Source organism: Podarcis cretensis, assembly GCF_951804945.1.
Source record: "Podarcis cretensis genome assembly, chromosome: 5".
NCBI lineage: Eukaryota > Metazoa > Chordata > Lepidosauria > Squamata > Lacertidae > Podarcis > Podarcis cretensis.
In genome coordinates, this window is record NC_137174.1 from 84,570,487 (window position 1) to 84,593,838 (window position 23,352).

Below are 23,352 nucleotides of genomic sequence, written 5' to 3' on the forward strand. Positions count from 1 at the left end.
AGACTTGAGCCTGTAGACAAGGTTTCAGCTGGCAAATTCTCATACACACCGCCCTTTCCCTCTCAGGCCGTAGCTATTTAATCAGTGGCTTATAGAAGAATCTCTCTTTCTCTCCATTGCCCCTGCAGCCTCCGATGCATGCTGTAGATATATCAACCTGAACTTTAGGCTCTGGGCATTCTTAGGTACCTTAAACAGCAACACAGGAGCAAGGAGCAGGGTCACATGGTGCAGCTCAGCCTCTGATGACCATGTGTACAGTGCAAACATCTGTAGGGAGGAAGGAGACATTGCACACACCTGGTTGCGTTGCCCTTTTAGGATATTTCATTATTGCCCAGGAGAATGGAGGCAAGGCTACTTGGCACGACTCCACCCTATCGTCTCCTGTTACACAAAAGAGTGAACAATACCTGAGCTGGCATTAATGTCTTCCTACATCTGTCCCATCTTTCTCCCTTGTTTTCCGCATTTTGTTTGTATGCTTGCCTGCTGAACCATTTTTCTACACCCATCTCTGTCTCTTCCCCCACAAACTGGAAGATAGGAAAGTGCCTTATTGCCAACACAATAATTGATCCATTGTCTACATTGACAAGCTCTCTATGGTTTCAGGCAGGGGAAATACCCAGCCCAACCTGGGATCGAACCTGGGACCTTCTACATTCAAAGGAGATGCTCTGTCACTGAGCCATAGCCCTTCTCCTGATCTGATGCCTGGATTGTTTGTGACAAGACTTCACTGAGGGAGTTGTTTTTTGGTGGTGGTAGGGAAGTGGGGGGAAAGAGAATATGGTCAAAACTCTCCAGAATGCTTGTGGGTTGCTCAAAATCATAATAATAGAAGCTCAGCCAGAATGTATGCAGCAGATCAGGCAAGGCACCACCAAGGCCAAGAGGATGCTGGCATGGTTAACATGCAGACTCAAGGAAACTAGAGGCAAGAAGACTTCCTTCAGAAATAATTTCCAGATGAGGAGACCACACATGCAAAGCAAGCAAGCATGCAAAAAGATTAAGACAAGCAATATTAAAATAAAAAATAGAAGCAGTAAACCAGCTAGGGAGGTGGTTGCACCAATATAAACATTTAGGACCTGTGCTAATTGGCCCTAGTAGTTTTGAAAACAGAAGATACCAGGCACTGCATTTTGCAGTTGAAGTGCCTTCAGACTCAAATCCATGTAGCGTGTATTATTCTGCAAAAGGCTAGAGGGCTCTGAGGGAAGGATGATAGAGACAAGAGGAAAGGGGATCAATGATTCACCAAGAAAAGTCAGCACCTGAGATTTGATGAGCACCACTGAGTCAACAACCTTTTCTTTATTTTGGCCTGTCAATGCACAAAACAACTTTGGCTCTTTTTTATGTGCATTTGTACTGTGCACATTTGCTTTAAAGCTGCTGATTTTATTTACATTTTGACATATGTTATGCCAACTTGTTTTTAATGGTTGGTTTTTATCAGTATTTTTTTAACGGATATTTTCTTTTGATTTATGTAACCCTTTTAGAGGTTTTCGTTTATTAGGTGGAGGTGAGGAGTGGCTTCTGCTCCCTCCTGGCCATTTTACAATTAAACGTTAAAAAAAACCTGGGTCTGTTTTCCCTGGTCAGTTAGCCATACTAACTGCTTGCCAGTATAGTTAGCATCAATTGTTTGACATGTTTATCCTATTAAAATCTGCTTTCTTTGGACAAGAATAAATGTCAACATTTTAATATAGGCATCTCTGTCAGTCATTTGATTTCCTCGCATGCTTTTTCTTCCTCAGATAAGGCTTCTGAATAAAACCTTTATTCAGGTTTCAAGCCGTGTGTGTGTGTGTGTGAGAGAGAGAGAGAGAGAGAGAGGGAGAGAGAGAGAGAGAGAGGGAGAGAGAACAGATGGATCAGACCAAAAGCCCATCTAGAAAGAGCAGTGCTCCATGCCCTGAATGAACTTAACAATAGGAATTGGTAGAAATGTTGTATTTATTGGGTTATATTACCTGGGAAAAGTCCTCTCAGGGCCGGATTTAGGTTTGATGAGGCCCTAAGCTACTTAAGGTAGTGGGGCCCTTTATATGTCCAGCTGTCCCTTGTCAACAACAAATTGTCACTCTTTTTTGCATTGACTATATGCTATATGGTAATTTATGGACCTAATAGGTATCTAAAGCCATTTGCACATGCAGAATGTAGGTACCCAATATATTTGTTGTTGTTTAGTCATTTAGTTGTGTCCAACTCTTTGTGACCCCATGGACCAGAGCACGCCAGGCACTCCTGTCTTCCACTGCCTCCCGCAGTTTGGTCAAACTCATGTTCGTAGCTTCGAGAACACTGTCCAACCATCTCGTCCTCTGTCGTCCCCTTCTCCTTGTGCCCTCAATCTTTCCCAACATCAGGGTCTTTTCCAGGGAGTCCTCTCTTCTCATGAGGTGGCCAAAGTATTGGAGCCTCAGCTTCAGGATCTGTCCTTCGAGTGAGCACTCAGGGCTGATTTCCTTAAGAACGGATAGGTTTGATTATTAAGGAAATCAGTCCTGAGTGCTCACTGGAAGGACAGATCCTGAAGCTGAGGCTCCAATACTTTGGCAGAAATGAGCAAACCAGTGGTATTTTAGGGAGCAGGCTAGCAGGCGGGGCCCATTACTTACATCATGGGTTTTACTTTATTTGTTTTTTTATCTTATATTTTGGAAATTTACATCCAGTTTTTTCCCTTTATTTTTTTGGGGGCCCCCAAGAGAGTGGGGCCCTAAGCTATAGCTTGTTTAGCTTATACGTAAATCCGGCACTGAGTCCACTTACCCCTTTTGGGGGTGTGGCGGCTTTATGGGACAGCTAGTGCCTCCCCTCCCCCATACACACACTGACAATGCAGAGCTGGGATGCTGAGGCCCTGGGGGCATGAGCTTCAACATGTGCTCCCAGCTTGAAATCTAGCTCCACGCCAGCCTGTCGAATTGGCCAATGGCAGACTGGTGCAGAGGGCAAGACTCTTTCGGGGTGTGCTTGAAAGAACAATCAGGCTCCCCTCAGGTCCACTCCTGGGGAATTGAAACAGCCTGTGCCAGCACCCAGCACCCAGCTCTTCTTCATCAGATCAACCCACCCACTCCTTTAATTTTGCATTGGCCCTGCCATGGCTGCGGTGTTCGCCATGTTTTAAAGTCGGGTAGGAATTTGAAAATTGGCTGTGACTTGGGGTTTTTGCCTATCTCATAGCAATCACCACAACTTTGGTGGTATAGGCATTGGGGACGCGGGTGGTGCTGTGGGTTAAACCACAGAGCGTAGGACTTGCCGATCAGAAGGTCGGCGGTTCGAATCCCCGCAACGGGGTGAGCTCCCATTGCTCAGGCCCTGCTCCTGTTCGAAAGCACACCAAAAAGTGCAAGCAGATGAATAGGTACCACTCTGGCAGGAAGGTAAATGGCGTTTCCGTGCATTGCTCTGGTTTGCCAGAAGCAGCTTAGTCATGCTGGCCACATGACCCGGAAGCTGTATGCCAGCTCCCTCGGCCAATAAAGCGAGATGAGCACTGCAACCCCAGAGTCGGTCACGACTGGACCTAATGGTCAGGGATCCCTTTACCTTTTAACCTTAGTCTTGGCTGGAGGGGGGGTTTGTACCCTTGCTTTCTCCTTCAGAAACAGGGTATTCCATTAAAGGGATCCACAATGGAGTTGCTTCTGGCCATATTTCCAGATGGGGGCTTGGGCCTCAGCTCTACTAGAGGTGGCAATCCCGGCAGGGATCCCCCTATTTGATGTAAGTCATAGGATTCCCTTCTGCCAGGTTGCCACTGACATCATTTCAGGCAGGTGGGCCGGAAATAAATGGTTACCCATTGCCTATGCCAAACCTCCTCATCTGTAGTCAATAAAGTTTTGGCCTGATTACAGTAAATCCCATTCAACTGTGTTGTGTCTTTACTGGTATTTTAGCTGGGGGGAGGATGGGGAAGTATGTGGCCTGGCCTTGCAAGTACCATGGCTGATCTGCATAAATCATATCTACAGAACAGCATTAAAATGAGATCTAGAGAGACTATTTATTTCACAAAACTTTGACTCACAGGATGGTTTCTCTCAGCCACTTCCCCACTTCCTCTATTTTTATTCTCCATTTCATGTTATTTCTGTTTCCCCCCACTTAATGCTACATCATTTACCTACCACTTCTAAACCATCTCATGTTAAATGCAACGTTTGTAACGGTTGAAGCTGGCAAACCCACTCATTAACCATCTAAGTACGTAATCTAAGTATCCATTTTCAAGGAGTTTTAGAAATAGTAATCATCTAGTTTCATGGCTTGTCGTAAGCCATGTGTACAATACAGCTTGCACCAAACTCAAGTAATTATCCAAACACATTTGAAAATTGTGCAGGCACAGGTATGCAATTTTCAGCACCCAACAATTGTGTCCTCATCCACGAATCCTTTCCAACCCACCTAGATGGATGACTAGGTGGGCATACTCGGTTTAAGATCCCAAACACAAATTATTCCAGGCTATGGCACTTAACTCCATGTTTTCCATAGTTGGATTAAACACTGAACAACCGGCGAGGACTTATCTAGAAGAATGTCCCTGTCATAACATCCTTATACCAAGAAAGGCGATATCTGTCAAACATCTATTTCTATGCAGCTATTAAAAAGGCAGGCACCACAACAGAGAAATAAAAAGTGAACACATCTCATGCTCAATATCTGTTTTCCTTTGACCCTTCCCCATTATAAGCAAATTGTGTGGACTTGTATGGGTAGGCTAAAGGCAGCCATTACAAGGGCTGAAACTGAATATGCTTTTTTTCTTTCCAGAACTGGAATTCTTTTATCCCATTGCAGTCTTCTCCCACTGACTGATGACTAAATAATATTTCTTGTCTCTCCTAGTTTTTAAAAGTATTGTTATTAATTGCATCACCTATCAGCTTCACTACAAAACAAAATTCCTACTCTGCTCACAAATAGATGCAAACTTGAGAAAAAACAACAACTCACTCTTACTCTGCTTGCAGTTTCCCATGGGTATCTGACTGGCCACTGTGACAGCAGGACACTGGTCTACATAGGCCTTTGGTCTGATCCAGTGAGGCTCTTCTTGTGTTCTTCAACACTGAGAAGGGGAAACATTTGTTGTCACAGCAAATGCATTATTGTCTGCAAAGTACCATTTGCCGTAGTTCCCAAAGTTCATCAAAGAGAAAGAATGGCTCTGAAATGGCTTCACACAATAGGCACTAATTTATGAGGTGGCACTTGAGGTTCGGTTCCATCACACTTCCAACTCGCTAAATGCCTATTCAATAATTATGACATTTGCAAACTGATAAGAAAATGAGCCTCAAAGTGGCGTTCCAAGAGCAAACCTGTTAAAGTAATGAATTGCCTCAGGCTGGGTATTTAGAAGGTCTTGCTGCTTTCATTTTGTGCTGAACATAAGGTGCCCTTTCTTACGCACACACATGTATCGCTTGGGTTTCCATTTCATTGTTCATGCTTCTCTGTGAGATGCCTTCTAAGCCACATAGGTCCAGCAGATGAAATTTATGGTCATGGCAACCCGCCTTTTAAAGTGATTCCAGTAGCTGGAAAAAGACCAACAGGAGAGGCAACATGAACACACGAGTCACTTTCTGCTTTTACTTTGCGAGCTAAGCAAAAATGATGCCCAGTTTATACACGACTAACTGAGAGTTGCCCAGGAATTTTAAGATTCCTAAAAAAACAAGGAATCCTAAGATTTTTAAATGGATAGTGTAATTTGTTAGTTTTAGGAGTGTGCACAACCACCACCATCTTGACCCAGGGCCCCACCCTGACCTAGGGATCAGCTGATCAGGTGCCAGCCCAGAATGAGTGGGGCTAATGTTTATTTATAGGGTTTTTTTAGCATATACAGTCAAAATAGGGGCAGAGGAAGGAGATGGTGCATCTTCCTATCCTTTCTTTCTGATTAAACTGCAGCCAGCAAGAGGGTTCAGTCCAGCTGTGTGCTGCTTCACTAATGCATTCTCTGTGGGAAACATGTCAATGAAGCAGGATTGCACCGTTGACATGAGGTTCATGCAATGGTGTTTCATGTGCTCGGCTGCTGTGCCAGAACAACTTCGCATCCCCCTTCTGCCCCTCTCTCAACCAGCTTTGTGTGGTTCAGATCACAGAATCTTAGAGCTGGAATGGACCACAAGGGTCATCTAGTTCAACACCCTGCAGTGAAGGAATCTCAGCTAAAGCATCCCTGACAGATGGCCATCCAACCTCTGTTTAAAAACATCCACGGAAGGAGAGTCCACCACCTCTAGTGGGAGTCTGTTCCACTGCTGAACAGCTCTTACTGTCAGAAAGTTTTTCCGAATAATTAGTCGGAATCTCCTTTCTTGCAACTTGAAGCCATTGGTTTGAGTCCTACCTTCCAGAACAGGAGAAAACAAGCATTCTACCTCCTCCATGTAACACCCTTTAAGATATCTCCTCTCAGTCTCCTCTTTTCCAGGCTAAACATACCCAGCTCCTTCAACTGTTCCTCATAAGACCCTTGATCTTCTTGGTTGCCCACCTCTGCACACATTCCAGCTTGTCAACATCCTTCTTAAATTGTGGGGCCCAGAATTGGACACAGTATTCCAGGTGTGCTCTGACTCCTGTATCTTGTCCATCACTTCAGCATGTGCAAAGAAATCTCTAACAAACCTTTGCGAACATAAGGCTTCTCTCTCCCATTTTCAAGCTATGATGATTAGCTATGTGACGATGGCACTGATGGCAATCAACTGTGTGCCCAGCCAAAACTGATGGAAACAAATTATTTCACAAGTACTGAAACTGCCCAAAAGTGGAAACACACACACACACACACACACACACACATATATATATAACAGGATCAGGGACATAGAAAACTGCCTTATACTGAACCAGATCCTTGTTCCTCGTAGTTACAATGACCACCATTGGGTCTCCAGTATTTCAGACTGTCCCTTCTCCACATAAGGTTCCTCTTAGGGTTAATTATAAAGTTTTAATCACTCTACAAAATTTCCCAATCCTATTTGGAGATTCCAGGGATTGAAGCAAGGACCTTCCACAGCATATCAGCAAATATTTTTTACTCTCTTAAAAAATAATCATAATAATAGCAACAACAAAATGAGGCCCCTGCCCCTGCAATTATATAGCAGAATGAAAACAGCTTTGGTGGTAAATGGACTAGTTTGTACTGAAAACGAAGTACTGGGGTCAGAGTTCTTTCATTCTTTAAGTGTATGTCTTTTACACCTGGCTCCAAGTGGTGGATCTTGAGACTCCCTTTAAAAAATGAAGTAGATTCCACATGTGGGAAGGCTGCCCACAATCAACAGTGTAGAGTAGGACTCAAGAGAAGCTTGATCAGGATCTGCTGGTTTGTGGGTGATTTGCAGTAGATCAACAAGGATCTGACTTGCAATTGCTTTACTGAAAGAAAACAAGAGTGGATTTTTGTGTGGAAGGTCCATGAGCTCACTTCTGAGACTGAAAAACAAATTCCTGGGCTAAGATACACTCAGTGGTGCCCTGTTCTTTAATTCTATTATGCCAGCCATCTTTAGAAGCCATTATTTTGCACTTGGCGCCAGCTGGTTGACCTTGGGGTTCTATTAAAAAGAAACACAAAGTAGATTTTGCAAGCTTGTAGTTCGCCCACCCCTAGTGTGGAGCATGATGAATGAAGCAGGGCATGAATTATGAAAACACGGAAAAAAAACACTTCTTCGCATCAAGAAACATTTCCATTTATAAGATTGTTTGTGTATAACCATATTGTAAAAAAAAGCAGAGTTGTGAAGAGGACTGTGAAGCGGGTGAAAATACACAGGGAGGCAAAATAGCTTAAATAGGCAGTAGACAAGGTACAGTATTAAATTACTGGGTTGGATTTTTAACTCTTATATGATATTGATAGAAATCATTCAGTGGAACTTGTGAAATTGCTTAGCTTTAATTTCAGGTAAAACAACACTTTAAAAAAAAGTTAGAAAGATGATCAATTATTGATTCTGTCCTAGGAATTGTCACTTTGGGGAAAAAGAGAGAAGGTTGGGTTTTTTATTTTACTTGGTTGGCTGGGAATTAAATATCTAGCACAATATTTTAATAACTTGAAATCTTATCAATGAAATTATTACAGATGTTCTCCCAGTTCTTAAAAAAATAATGAACCATGCCAAAGCCTAAAGCAGTCAGATTAATTAGGAATGTTTGGGACTCTTCTAAAATCTCCTCTAACAGCTCCTTTGTTCACCCCTTGAAATCCCTTAAATACATCTTGCACAGTTGCAGAATCCAGAGCTGGAGAGAAGCTGATGGCATGGAGTGGCTAACAACTTTTATCCTTTTTTCTGTGGGTCCCCAGTTGGGATACGTGCAATGTCCCAGAAAAATAAACATCTCCCCCTTGTCTGCCATTATAGTCCTTCGGATGTTTCACTCATGAAGGAGTCTTCTAATTGCGACAGAAATTCTGCTTTAGACAAAAGTCAATCTGTGAGATGATCTTCAGTGGAAACATGATTGGAGACAAAAGTATTAAAGATGAATGAGCATGCGAAAAAGACAAATGTCTAATCTCCATGCTTAAGCTCTCACCCCCCCCCATACAACAAAAAGGTGTAACATCTTACTGAGATAGGGCCAATGACGCCACGAGATATCCTTGGGGGAACAATGCTCTTACAGGGCCCCTTGGTACTGATACCTGGGCTGTCTCACCTATGCATCTCTCGAGGCTTGGGTCCACCCAAGCAGCAGTGGTAGTGTCTTTGTTTGGGGGCCCCCATAAAATATTTGAGGGAGCCTGCCTTCCCCAAAGTTGATGGGCATTGCCATTCAAAAAGTGTTTGTGCACTGTGTCATGTGATCGATTATATGGAACGGAGCTTACCTGCCCAAACATATTTTATTCAGGTTGGCACCCCTGAATATAAGAATAAGATGGCCCTTGAAAGATACAGCAGTGTATTCCTCCAGACTCCCACATCTAATCACATTTGCATGTGCAGGTCCCCAAGCCACCCCTCAAATAACTCACAACACACACATAATTTTTGTTTAAGGTTTTTGGTATAATTTTGGCCACAACATTATTGAAATACATAAATGTGAGTGGTTGCTTAGGCATTGGTTAAGACTATCTGTCTCCCCCCCCCCCCCGCCTGGGGACAGAACTGACTTCCAGATACCAATGGAAGCCAGCAAGGGAAAACAATATTGAGGAGAAATGGAGATGAGACACAGGCCCTCACCTTTCCCCGCATGCTCCCCGGGGCTCCTAGTCCCATTCCAGGGATTCGGATTAAAAAATGGCAAGACCCTGGATTTCTTTAACGGAATTCCCTTTCCGCAGCAGCATTGGAGGGGCAGGCCCAGCCAATCCTACCCCCTCCTCCAACCAATTGATAACCAATGCCTAGCCGCAACCTTACAAGTTGTGATGATTTGCTACACAGTAGGCAAAAACCAAATGGGCCAGCCAATCAGCCAGATGGACAAAATTCCTACCAGGCCCCTGCCCAATGGCAGATGGCCCCATGACAGGCATAGCAAGGTCAATGCAAAACCCCTAAGTTAGGGAGGGTGGGTGGGCAATCTGTTGCACACAGCGAAAGTGAAAGCTCCAAGCTGTGTGCCCAGGATTTAAAACATCCGATCCCTCCCACCAAAATTGCAACACAGCCATCCAACCCAGCAACACAGCCATCCAATCGTTGCCCCAGGCCTCCTTTGTAACCCTGCCTGGCAACAGAGGGGTGGACCGGCCCACCACAACACACGTTATCTATGAGGGAGAACACGCTTAGTAGAGGCACCTTGGTGAGTCCAGTGGCATATCATGGGTTACCATTGTCTGGGGAAGTCACTTCCTGGTTCACATGGAGAAGCTGTTTTTAATGGAGCCCAGCAATGGAAGCCCACAGCACTGAGGCAGTACTGGGTGTTGAAATTTGGTGCCCCTAAGAATTTTGCGCCCGGGGTAACCAACCCTGTGACCCCCCCCCCCTCATGCTATGCTATTGAGTGAGTCCCTTCCTCCTTTGATAAGGTTAAAATTTCTTCTCACCATAAGGTTCCTGCAAAGGTTAATTGTGAAGTATTTCCACAATTTCACACACAATTTTCTACATACTTTCTCCTCCATGTGATTGGTTGGCAGGAACCACCCAATCATGCTCCAGATAGAAGTGAATCCACAACCTGATTGGCTTACAGTAGAATTCCGGAATTAGCCAATCATGTGCAGCCCATTGTGTAAATAATGTATATAAAGCAGATACTTTGAGGGGACTTTCATTCATTCTTCCTCACCACTATGAGCTGAATAAAGAGCATGAAGTCACTTTGCGACTCTTGAGTATATTTCAGTCTCCATGATCTAGGACTGTGATGTTGCTCCTGTCACAAGCTGAACATGGTTGAGAGATGAAACAGAATGGACACATGGCTGAATGCATGTGAAAATGTTACTAAAAATAGACTGGTTTGCCCATTCTTGGATTCAGCAAGGTAGCTACATCATGTGTTGGGAATAGTCTTCATCTACCAGGGCAGAAAATAGAAGCTCCAGTTCTTGTGTCGTCTCAGTAATTTTTAAGGTCAATCTTTCCACCACCATTGTAAAAGTCTACAGCCATTGCACCCCCCCTCCATTCCAATGACACTGGAAGAGATGCTCACCTCTTCCTAACTGACTAGAACAGCCATATGCCATTATTCATAAGCATTTTCAGCAAGAGACAGATGCATGAACTCTCATTTCTGCTGAAGGCTTCTTATGGTGTTAGCATTTACTAAGCTGTGATTAGATAAGATGACACCATGGGAAACAAGATAGGAAAGAGGCTAGAGCCAGCAAACTATGGAGCTCAAATATATCGGTCCCTACGGAAAAAGCTCTTCTTTAGAGCAGATTTAGAATGAGCACTCACATTTTACACCGTGAGGGCCCTTTGCGCGATCGCGCACGGTGCTTCGGACCTCAGGGAACTTACCAGTTTGTATGGGCTGGCCTGCCTCTCAGTGTTATTCTTTGGAGGCTCACGCCCAGCCTCAGTTCGTCAATTTACATTGCTGGGAGGTGGGGCCAGTCGCATAAATAGGGAGAGAAGCTGGCAGCAGCCAGGCAGTCAGCTCAGGAGTTTCACCTACCCACCCACCCAACCCTCCCTTTGTTTAATGTTTCTAGTTTGCAGGTTCTTCCTGTTTAGCGGGTGCTGCTACGGTCTTTTGACTGGTTACTGTTGAAGAGCAGGGAAGAAATTTTCCTGCATTGGCAGGTTTTTCTTCCCTGTAGCAATTTGTCACAACTTTGGCAGTTTTAGGCCTTGGGTGGAATTCTTTAATCTTTTCTTTCCTATGGGGGGGGGCGTGAAGTGGTGACTCCCCCCCCCCGCGGTGGCGATTCCAGGGTCCCCTCTTAAAGGGCCATACACCGAAAGGTTGTCAGTGAACTCCCCTGTGTGTGGGGATATGGGGTTGGCTGCCTGCGTACACATCCATCTTGCAGAGCACCCCCATATCCCATTTACCACGAAGAGCCCCAGTTCCCCTGGCTCCGGGGCTGGGAGGGATACATGCCCGATGCCTAAGCCAAGGTTCTCCTACATTTGAAAGTTTAATAAAGTTGTGGCCAAATTTTAATTCCATAACACATTGCCATAATGCCAAGCTCTCTATATATTTATTTCACACACAGAAGAGTAAATTTGCCCAGATCTCACCTGAAAGCTTCTTTTTACAGGGCTACACTTTGTTGCCAAGGGTATTCCAAGCACTTATTGAGAAGCAGATGAAATAACCTAAATATCTATCCATTTCACATTCCTAGAAACTTTTATATTAGGGAAATTGAGGCATTTTTCAGCTTGAGGGCTGCACTCTCTTCTGATTAGCCCTTTTGGGTACACTGGCCAGTGGTGTGTGGGGTCAGAGGCAAAAGTGGTATAAATAATAAATGATGATGGTGATGATGATAATTAAAAGTGGGTAGAAAAAAATAAAAACACACATAAAAAGGCTAAAAACATAGAATAGATAAACATTAAAAAGCAACTAAACACTAACAGAATTAAAAGAATGTATAATAAAGATATATTTAAAATACAAATAATAGCAACAATAAAAAACGTTGTAGCACCTCCTTTTCCTAGAAGCCTCCTAGAATAAGAAGGTTTTCACCTGCTCTCAGAAGAATAGCAAGGAGGAAGCCAAGTCTAATTTCTCTTGGCAGGAAAATCCAAAGATGTCAGAGGCTGGATCTACACTGACCTGTTCAATGTTATTTCCCCCTATTAGAACAATATTAGATATGTCATTCCAAAACATCACAGGGCATACTTGTTAATCAAAAAGTTTTTTACCTTGTTTTTGGGGGGTCAAATGTAAGTAATATCTGGCCACACCATTTCCCAAAAAGCTGTTTCTTTCCCTGCTGCTGCTGGTCTCTCTGCTCCATCCTCTGATGTCACATTTTAATTCGTCCTTTCTCCCTCCCTCCCTCCCTCTGTGTCCTTTGTTATTTGAACTGAACATTGTTCCTCCAATACCACTGGAAAGGGGGGGCAGAGTTTGAATGTGGTAAAGAAGGGGGGAAGGGGAACGCTACATAGGGACATATGAGCTGTGTTTCACTGATATAGCAGCATAGAACGATTTTTAAAAGTGATAAAAAGACAAGGTAATAACGCATTGTGAATGTAAAAAGTAGGGCGTCATGTGTCCATCTATGTCATGGGTAGGCAAACTGAGGCCAGGGGGCCTGATCTGGCCCAATCGCCTTCTCAATCTGGTCCGTGGACGGTCCGTGAATCAGCATGTTTTTACATGAGTAGAATGTGTCCTTTTATTTAAAATGCATCTCTGGGTTATTTGTGGGGCATAGTAATTCATTCATTTCCCCCCCTTCAAAATATAGTCCAGCCCCCCACAAGGTCTGAGGGACAGTGGACCGGCCCCCTGCTGAAAAAGTTTGCTGAACCCTGTGTTACCAAAACCATTCCTTAACCCTTCCTTAACATTAAAAACCATTAGTGTAGATCCATCCTGGGAGGAGTAACCACCGAGAAGGCCTTTCGCTGCATCCCTACCAAGTGTGGCTGTGAGACAGGTTGTTGGACTGAGAGAAGGGCCTTCTTCAAAGATCTCAGAACCTGGGCAAGTCCATATGAGGGAATATGGCATTTCAGATATCTTGTACCTAAGCTGAATAGGGCTTTATAGGCAACAAACCAACACTTTGAATTGTGTCTGGAAATTATCTGGTAGACAGTGAAACTGTTGTAGCAACTTCCACAATTGCTGCTTGCTTGTTATATATTTTCTTGTTGGCCAAGCAGTTGAAAAATGAATGCACAGCATTTAAATGATGCCTTCCATTCATTTCTGGGAGATAGCTGTTATGGTGTCCTTTTAATTAAGACATCTGGTGGGGAAAAACAAAGATTTTTGCTTCTGGTACGGTTGCATAGGAAACGCAGGGAAAGGTCACTTAGGAACTTGTAGATGCTGCTGGTCTGCAGGAATGTTTGCCAGGCTGCATTTAAATATGCTCTTTTAAGGGAGTCAGCTGTCTTATATGACTTCATATGTAGAGACTTTAAACAAACTGGCAAGGCAGGATAAATTGGGTTGCCAATCGCCAGAATACAAATGAAGTCATTTTTATGTTTGTGTGCGTGCGCATGAGAGACAGAGAAGAAGATGGGGAAAGTAATAGGATGGGGGCACGGTGTGGGGAAGACAGCCATTCTGGTCATGTGGAAAATTGGAGCAGGTGGAGGAGAGCATGCAAATGAAGAAATGTTGCAAAGAGAAAAGAAGGGAGAGAGAGGAAGGAGCAATGCAAATGAATGAGAACTCAAGAGTTATTCAGATACGTAGAATCTCTGGAGTAGGGATGAAAAATATATTGGTTTGAGTTTGGCAGGAGCGGGGTTAGAGTTGAAATCCAAATCATCTGTAGAGCACATTGTTGGCTACTAAGGTAAAAAGGTAGCCTGGATGGTTACTCCTGGATGGTTAGGTCCTGTCAAAGGTGACTGTGGGGTGCATCACTCATTTCGCTTCAGGCTGAGGGAGCCCGCATTTGTCCACAGACAGCTTTCTGGGTCACGTGGCCAGCATGGCTAAACCTCTTCTGGTGCAACAGAACACCGTGACGGTAACCAGAGCACATGGAAACGCCATTTACCTTCCCACCGCAGGGGTACTTATTTATCTACTTGCACTGGTGTGCTTTTGAACTGCTAGGTTGGCAGGAGCAGGGACAGAGCAATGCGACTCATGCTGTTGCAGGGATTCGAACTGTCGACCTTCTGATCGGCAAGCCCGAGGCTCAGTGGTTTAGACCACAGCACCACCCGTGTCCCTGCTGGCTACTACTGCTTTACTGACCTGGCTACAGAGATGCTTCAGCATGAAGTCCTGGTGGCCCATCAAACTATGCACAGAGCTATAAGTTGCCAGATCAAAACCTTGCCATTCCTGCTGCAGTCTGATTTAAGAAGGGAAAGGTATGGCGTAATGTGCAAATAGCAAAAAGGAAAAAGGAAAGAAAGGATACCCACCCCCAAAAGTCATCTGTTTTGTAGATGACATTTGTAATCTGGGTACTGACAGCAAGATAAACTCTCATGGCACACGTCTGAAATGGCAGTGTACACAAGTTCCCCTAAACAGATGCTCTCTGTACCAGAAAAAACAAAAAGATATTAATCAGCAACCATTATGGGTGAGCTAAATTGCACCTCTGGTATCACTGAGGATGCCCTCTTTGCCCCCTGTAACATGAAGGGACAGTGAAGGGACAGATCACTTTCCATATCAGTATCATATGCAAATAGTTTCCAGCATGCTTTTCTGTCTCTGCATCTACTTGTCTTGTAGATGCACATTACAATTCCTGGAAACAACAATGATATGATAATGATGTAAGTGTAGCTTGTTTTGAGTGCTTAAAGAGTCATTGATTTGTTGTGAAGCCTCTAATTAAGGTAACATTCATAATGCTTTAATGGTAGCATTTAATGCTGATCTGCTATGTGAACAGCAAAAGAACCACTTCAAGTCAGGAATAGAAGTTGCACTGCAATCCTAACCATGTCTGTTCAGAAATAAGTCATAGTGCATTCAGTGGGGCTGACACCCAGGTAACTGGGGTTAGTATTGCAGCCTTAGTCTATGAATGAGGTAGAGAAGGAATCTAAGTCTGGTAGTTAAGAATACTATCATGTTTATTCCTCCCCCTCCCCAACTGTTTTGTACAAATTGTATTAGAAGCCCATTGAATCAGTCCCTCTCTTGCAACGTAACTCTCACTAGTCTTTGAAAATGGAAGGTTGTATATATACCCTCACCATCCCTGCCCAAGGAGTGCGCCAGACCTGCCTCAGAAATTCCTGGGCATCAACTTGGAACTATTAGGTTTGAAGAGGAATATGGAATCTAATAAGTGTAAAATGGAGCATGTTTGATTTCTAACTTTTATAGTCGAAATTGACTGTGTGATTTTTGTGTGTTCAGACTCAGAACCCCCCCCCCCTAAATAAATTCACACATGACTCAAATTTTGGTTTGGTATTTGGCAGAATTTAGGCCACAACTTTATTGATTACAGAAAGTGACTAGTTGCATAGGCTCTGGTTCGACTAGCTCCCTGCCATGCAGGTAGCGCTGACCCAGGGTTCCAGCATAGGTCAGCCAAGGGTGAACACCTGGATAAGTGGAAAGTTGGGAACGGGCTATATCCGCCACCCAAATGTCCCCCTGTACTCAGGCACAGGCACAACCCCCTCTCAGGGGTTGACCAAACCATTTAGTCCCTGGATTCCTTTAATGGAATACCCTTCACATAGGGATGGTGAGAGCATTCTCCCATCCCTATCACCTGAACCAGGGCCTATCCGCAACCTTACAAGTTGTGACGATTTGCTACGCGGCAGGCGAAACCCAAATGGCAACAGCCAGTCAGCCAAGTGGGGAAAATTCCTGCCATGCCCCTGTCCCAACAGCAGACGACACATGACGGCATAGCAAGGTCAAGCGCAAGCCCTAAAAGTAGGGAGAGGTGGGTGGGTGTTCCGAACGCACACACCGAAAGAGGAAGCTCTGGGTCACGTGCATGGGCATAAATATGTCCCACGAACCATTTGGACTGCGTCCCATTGCCCAGATTGCACCCAGCTTTGAGAGATCTCCCAGTTGGGTGTTGTGGCTGACCAATCGTACTCACCCACAACACAGGGTGTTGGTTGTCCAGATCTCACTGCAATACGTGCCCTCTTTAAGAGAGGATCCACATTGCAGACACACATTAGATTTTGTACATGCATGTCACATTTGGTAAGGACATCATGTTTTTACACCCATGAACTGATACAAGCTGCATCTGGGTAAAGTAATGTCAGATATTTCCCAAAGTATATTACCAACACTCAGTCACAGAAACAGCTGCATTGGTTTCCAATTAGTTTCTGGGCCAAATCTAAGGCATTCATGCCACAATTTAAAGCCCTAAAGGGCTTAGGCCCAGGTATTAAGATCAACAGAGGCAGCCCTCTTGGTTGTTCCATCTCCCTCAGAAGTCCAAGTGGTGGTGCCCTGGAGAGGAAATTATCTGTGGTAGCCTCTGAATTGTGCAACTCCCTACCTACAGAAATGTGTTTGGCACCTTCATTACGCAACTTTCCACAAATGCTGAAGATGTACCTCTTTATCTTAGTCTTTGACACCTGAGATGTGTGTTTTCAGGGCCTACTCTGTCCCTCTGATTATAACTGGTTTATCTGTTTTTAATTCCGGATTTTGAAACTTTTGAAACTCTCCCTGGGACTTATCGGTGAAGGATGGGTAGAAGTGCAGCAGAAGTAACAACAACATCATCATCATCATCATCATCAACAACAACAACAACAACAACAACAACAACAGAGGTTTACCTGTAAAGGCTCTCACCCCTAAGGCCCAGGGAAGCATAGCAATGAAAATGCTAGCAGAACACATTAACGTAATTTGAAGAAGGCATCTCTCAAAGGCAAAACAGGGACAGATATGCACCAGAGATAGATGCTGGGAAAATCTTGGATAAACAGAAATAGTGGGAGCAGATGGCAAGCTATTCTAGAGATTTTACTCCCACAGAAAGGCAAATTATTATTTAAGTCCTGTTTAGATTTCAAATGGACATAATTTCATCTTTTTCCCAATATGATTCAAATGGAATAATTTGAATAATTCAACAACAGGACATTAAAGTCAACCTGATGACAAAAGATTAAAAAAATAATAATAATGAGGCCACAAATGTACTGCAACATATTCCAGATATTCACAGATTGGCATTTACTGGGGTGTCCACTCTGAAACATTTAGTTGCTATAGGAACTGCGATACCATGTTAGTTTTATGCAGGAATACTTCTATCCGTAGCATGGCATTAATACTTTATGTAAGCACCCTCTTTAATAGTTGTTAATAAAAGCAGGCAAGCAAGCATGATTCTTACTCTTAACCATAGATAAATATACTGTATCTAATTCAGACCCTCCAAGTGTCCCTATTTTCCAGCGACAGTCCTGGATTTACAGAAGCCGCCCTGGTTTCTGATTTGATCCTGGAATGTCCTGCTTTTCCTTAGGATGCTCCTGTTTTCATCAGAGAAATGTTGGACAGTATGGACTTATCCAACCCCCGAACCATCTGAAGTCAGCCCTGTATAGGGAAGTTTTTTAGTGCTTAATTATGTTTTTATATATGTTGGAAGCCACCCAGAATTGCTGAGGTATTATTATTATTATTATTATTATTATTGTACCTTGGTATTCAAACACCTTGGTTCCCAAATGCCAAAAACCCAGAAGTAAGTGTTCCAGTTTTTGAACGTTTTTTGGAAGCCGAACATCCAATGCGGCTATCAGCTATTGGTTCTGGGGCCCCTGCACCAAAGTTTGGCACTTTTGTTTTTGCTATTTTGCGTTTTTGTTTTTGAGGTTTTTTTGGTTAATTTGTTTTTGTGACTGTGTGGAACTCAGTCAGCTACTGATTGATTGGTTGTGTGACTGTGGAAATGGATAAAAGCCCCCCATCCAAAAGCCCCCTCAGTCAAAACAAAAGGGGAAGGGGGCAGGAGATCTGTACCGCCGGACGTCCCCAGTTCCCCTTTGGCAGTGGTGATGGCAATCAGCAGCCTGGAGCCAACCTGGTAGCACAGTTGGGTCTGGCTGGCTTCAGGAGCTGCTCGCTGCTGTAGCGCTGGAAGTTCTGGCAAGGAAAAATGGCAGGCGCCACAACAGCGAGCAGCTCCTGGAGCCAGCCAGAGCCAATTGCACTACCAGGCTGGCTCCAGGCTGCTGAGGCTGCCGCTGCCACATTTCCCGGGAACAGATTTGCAAATCCGGGGACATTCTGGGATCGGAATTTGTCCAGGGACAGATTTGCAAATCTGGGGACTGTCACCCGGGAACCAGGGACATCTGGTAACCCTAGTTTTGGGGTTTGTTTTTAAAAGTCTGGAATGGATTAATCCGTTTTGCATTACTTTCTATGGGAAAGTGTGCCTTGGTTTTGGAACGCTTTGGTTTTGGAACAGACTTCTGGAACGGATTAAGTTTGAGAATCAAGGTACAACTGTATGAAGATGTTGTTGTTGTTGTTGATGATGATGCAGTGTAATGCTGTCAGGATGTACAGCAGTGCGCAGTTACAGATTAATGAAGGATACTGTTTTCATTAAAATCAATGCATCAAAATCAATAGGCCTTAGTTAGCCATGTCTCTTAATTCCAATGGGTGTAGTCTGAGTAGGACTAACACTCCTGAGTAGCTACAATCCATGACCTGTGGCTCTGCCCTTAAATTCCAGGTTCAACTGCAGACGATTTATATGAAACAAGCCTAGAATTCCACCGTGCTGCATTTTCAGAGACACTTGGAAATGGAGTTTCAAAAAGATTCTCGTTCCCATCCCTGTAATAACCATTTGTGTGTGTGTGTGTCTGTTTGTGCCTGTCTGGAACCTGCCATTTTCAATATGAAAATGGTCATTTGTGTATATGCACCAGCTGGAAATCCCTTTGCCTACCTACAATTGCTTCCCATTGTTGCTGATAAGTTACAATTGTTATATTCTGTGTTGGTTGTGGAGATAATTACAGCGATCCATTCAGGGCTCAGCCTCCAGAGATGAGAGTTTGTGACACCTGGAAATAGCTGCTCATTACTGACAGGTAGGGGTGTGCACAGAGCCAATTTAGACCCAGAGAAACAGACAAAAATAGACCCTTTCCCGAATGTGGCAGGCCTTGATGAGGCTTATACTGCACTAGGATTTGTCTGAACCACACAGAGGCTATTGCCCCTTAATATGGCTTCTCTGCCTCAGTGTAGAATCCATTCAGTTACTCTTTTATTTCTGAATCCTGTCATTTCTATAATAAAAACCCTCGGATTTCGGGGGGGGGGGGGGAATGCCGAACATTTCAATTGCTGAAGAATATTGCTACACTTACTAATAGAAAACTAATTTTTCTTTTTTTCTTTTTTAATATTTTTTTCTTTCTAAATTTTCAACACAAATTAAAACTAAGTAATTATTTATGCCTTCTGGACTTCCCCCCACCCACCCTGGTTTCCAATATCGCCCCTTTGTTTCCTTACACATCTTATCTTTTCCATTCAATCTCAAATCCATTAATAACCTTAAGACATGGGACTTCATAGATGCTATATCAATCCTGCTAATGTTTTTAACTCTTTACAATGAACTTTAAGGTATTCTATATATATATAAAAATTCCAGTCTTGTACAAACTTTTCACCTTGGTCGAGGATCTTCCCTGTCATCTTTGCCATTTTAGCATAGTCTATCATCTTTGTTATCCATTCTTCCTTCGTTGGAACTTTCTTTTCCTTCCATCTTTGGGCAAATAGCATCCTTGCTGCTGTGGTTGCATACATAAATAGTCTTTTAACATTTCTTGGTACGTCTTCACCTGTTATTCCTAATGAAAAGGCCTCTGGTTTTTTAACAAAAGTTATCTTAAACATTTCCCCCCCCAATTAGTTATAAATCATTTCCCAGAAGCCTACTGCCTCATTACACGACTACCACATATGATAGAATGTACCCACTTTATCTTTGCACTTCCAGCACACATTAGATGAATTATTATACATTTTAGCTAACTTTATCAGAGATAAATACCATTGATACATAATTTTCATATACCGTAATTTTCTTTTAAAGCACTACAAGCCGTAAATTTTAAATCTTCTTTCCACAACTTCTCCCATGAATTGAATGGTATATTGTAACCTATATCCTATATGTTAGAAAACTAATTTTTCAAAGTTCCTATACTTATGTAGCAAAAAGGCACACAAAAGGGGAATGTCAGCAGGTTTGTGGGGAGCCTCAGGAAGTCCAAAAAATATACATACAGTGGTACCTTGGGTTAAGAACTTAATTTGTTCTGGAGGTTCTTAACCTGAAACTGTTCTTAACCTGAGACACCACTTTAGCTAATGGGGCTTCCTGCTGCTGCCCTGCCGCCACCGCGCGATTTCTGTTCTCACCCTGAAGCAAAGTTCTTAACCTGAGGTACTATTTCTGGGTTAGCGGAGTCTGTAAACCTGAAGCGTCTGTAACCTGAAGCGTCTGTAACGTGAGGTACCACTGTATTTTTAAATAACCAGGGTGGGAGAACCCTGAAAACTAAATAACTCTCAGTCGGCACAGAATGCTGGCTGACTAGTTGGCAGGTAAAACTGAGGAATGTGGGGAGGAATGGAATAGTGTATCATGGCATACCCTCCAACATGTTGGGTCCCATAAAGGTAAAGGACCCCTGACCATTAGGTCCAGTCGTGACCAACTCTGGGGTTGCGGCGCTCATCTCACTTTATTGGCCAAGGCAGCCGGCATACAGCTTCCGGGTCATGTGGCCAGCATGACTACGCCTCTTCTGGTGAAACCAGAGCAGCGCACGGAAATGCTGTTTACCTTCCTGCTGGAGCGGTACCTATTTATCTACTTGCATTTTGATGTGCTTTTGAACTGCTAGGTTGGCAGGAGCAGGGACTGAGCAACGGGAGCTCACCCTGCCATGGGGATTCGAACCACCAACCTTCTGATCAGCAAGCCCTAGGCTCTGTGGTTTAACCCACAGCGCCATCCGTTGCGTCCCATACCAATGGCCTATTTAGCTTAGTGTTGCCTGTACTGACTGGCAGCAAATCTCCAGGGATTCAGACAGGAATCTTTTTCAGGAGATGCTTATCCTGGGACCTTTTGCACACAGCCACTAAGCTACAGCCCTCTGCCAGCTGCAATAGATTTTTAAAGTGCTGGTCACACCATTTCTAATGATGTCAATGACATTGTATCTAGGAGGGCTTTTATTGAAGAGGGATTTGCAGATGGGTTAATCAATTGCTGCAGTCATTCACAGCTGGTCAAAGTCTACTCACACTGCTTCACCTTCTCTCCCACTGTGCAACCATGTACCATAAACAAGCAAGCAAGGTTCATGGGAAGAAAACATGCCTAGGTCACCCGTCCAAATCCTTCCAATTAAGAGGCTTGTTTAGGCTCAGGAAGTGGCAAAGCACTCCCCAGATGAAAGAACTGGCAACCTCTCTCTCGGACACTATGGAGAAAAGAAGCCCAAGGGGGAATAATTTGATCCATGAGCTATGAGTAGGTGGCGATGGGTTTTGAGTCTGCATTTAAAGGAAAGATTTATGTACAGTCATGTGATCTGTTTTAGGACAGTGCTTTTGCAAATATGAACAAGTATGTGGTGTAGTGGTTAAGAGCGGTGGACTTGTAATCTGGTGAACCGGGTTCGCTTCCCCGCTCCTCCACATGCAGCTGCTGGGTGACCTTGGGCTAGTCACACTTCTATGAAGTCTCTCAGCCTCACTCACCTCATAGAGTGTTTGTTGTGGGGGAGGAAGGGAAAGGAGATTGTTAGCCGCCCTTAAGGGGAGTGAAAGGCAGGATACCAAGTCCAAACGCCTCCTCCTCCTCCTCCTCCTCCTCCTCCTCCTCTTCTCCTATCCCACCTTTCCTCCAAGGAGTTCCAGGTGGTATACATGTAGTTCTCCCAAGTCCATTTTAACCACACAACAACCCTGTGAGGTAGGTTAGGCTTAGAGACTATGAATAGGGCCAGGTCACCCAGTGAGATTCTTGGTTGAGTGACAAACAGAACATTACTCTCCTATGTCTTCTTCTAGCACTCTAACAATTACATCACACTGGCTAGCAACTGGAAGATCCAAGAATCAAAAGGACAAGGCTGAAACATACCCCCCATCTTGGAGAGAATTCCTTCCACTTCTACTAGACATGACACCTTTTAAGCAGATTTCCTGGGGCCAGGTGCATATGCTCTTTTTTGTGGCAAGCTACAGTGGCATAAAGGTTAAACTGCTGAATTAAGACTGGAGAGACCCAGGTTCAGATCCCCATTCAGTCATGAAGTTCACTGAGTAACTTTCAGTCAGTCTCTATCTCTTAACCTGCCTTACAGGGCTGTTGTGGCAATACAATGGAGGGGTAAGATAAATTTCTTGAAGAACAGTTGGGATGCAAATAAAAAAAGAAAGAAACAGTCTATCTCCTTGTGGTTCCAGAAAGGAAACCAAGGTCACATTCAAATCATACATTTGAAGCACTCCTATTCAACAGTCATTACTCCCCCCCCCCCAAAATAATAATAATAATGGGAACCGTGGTTTCTTAAAGGTGTTAGGAACTGTAGTGCTGTGAAGTGTCCCCTAATAGTTATCAGCACTCTTAACAAACAGCTGTTCCTGGGATTCTTTGGGAGAAGCTATCACTGAGAAAGTAGCATAAGAGTGCTTTAAATGTAGGGTTAGGTCCTGACACAGGAAGACAAAATACAGTGGTACCTTGGTTCTTGAATTTAATCCATCCTGGAAGTCCGTTTGACTCCCAAAACATGTAAAAAACAAGGCACGGCTTCCGATTGGCACAGGTACCCCGGAAACAATAGCCGATAGCCACATCAGATGCTCAGCTTCTGAAAAACGGAACACTTACTTCCAGGTTTTCAGCGTTCAGGAGCCCATTTGTTCGTCAACTAAGCCGTTTGAGAACCAAGGTTCCACTGCAGATGCTTTTTTGTTTTTTTTAAGGATTCTTATCTCTAAACTTGTAACTTTTGTCCCCATCCTCTCCCTTGCCAGAGCCAAACATATTAATGTGAGTTGATTGTTGTTGTTTTAAATTTAACACATTTTCTGCTGCATTTTGGTTTCTCCTACGATGAATGGGTAGTCTGAGAGAATTCAGAAGCA

General features: G+C 43.8%; 1 long non-coding RNA gene across 1 annotated transcript in view; it reads right to left on the bottom strand.

Moving 5' to 3' along the window:
* Positions 1-23,352, bottom strand: part of LOC307217268 — a 129,025-nt gene that overhangs the window by 78,534 nt on the left and 27,139 nt on the right. The window lies entirely within an intron of this gene.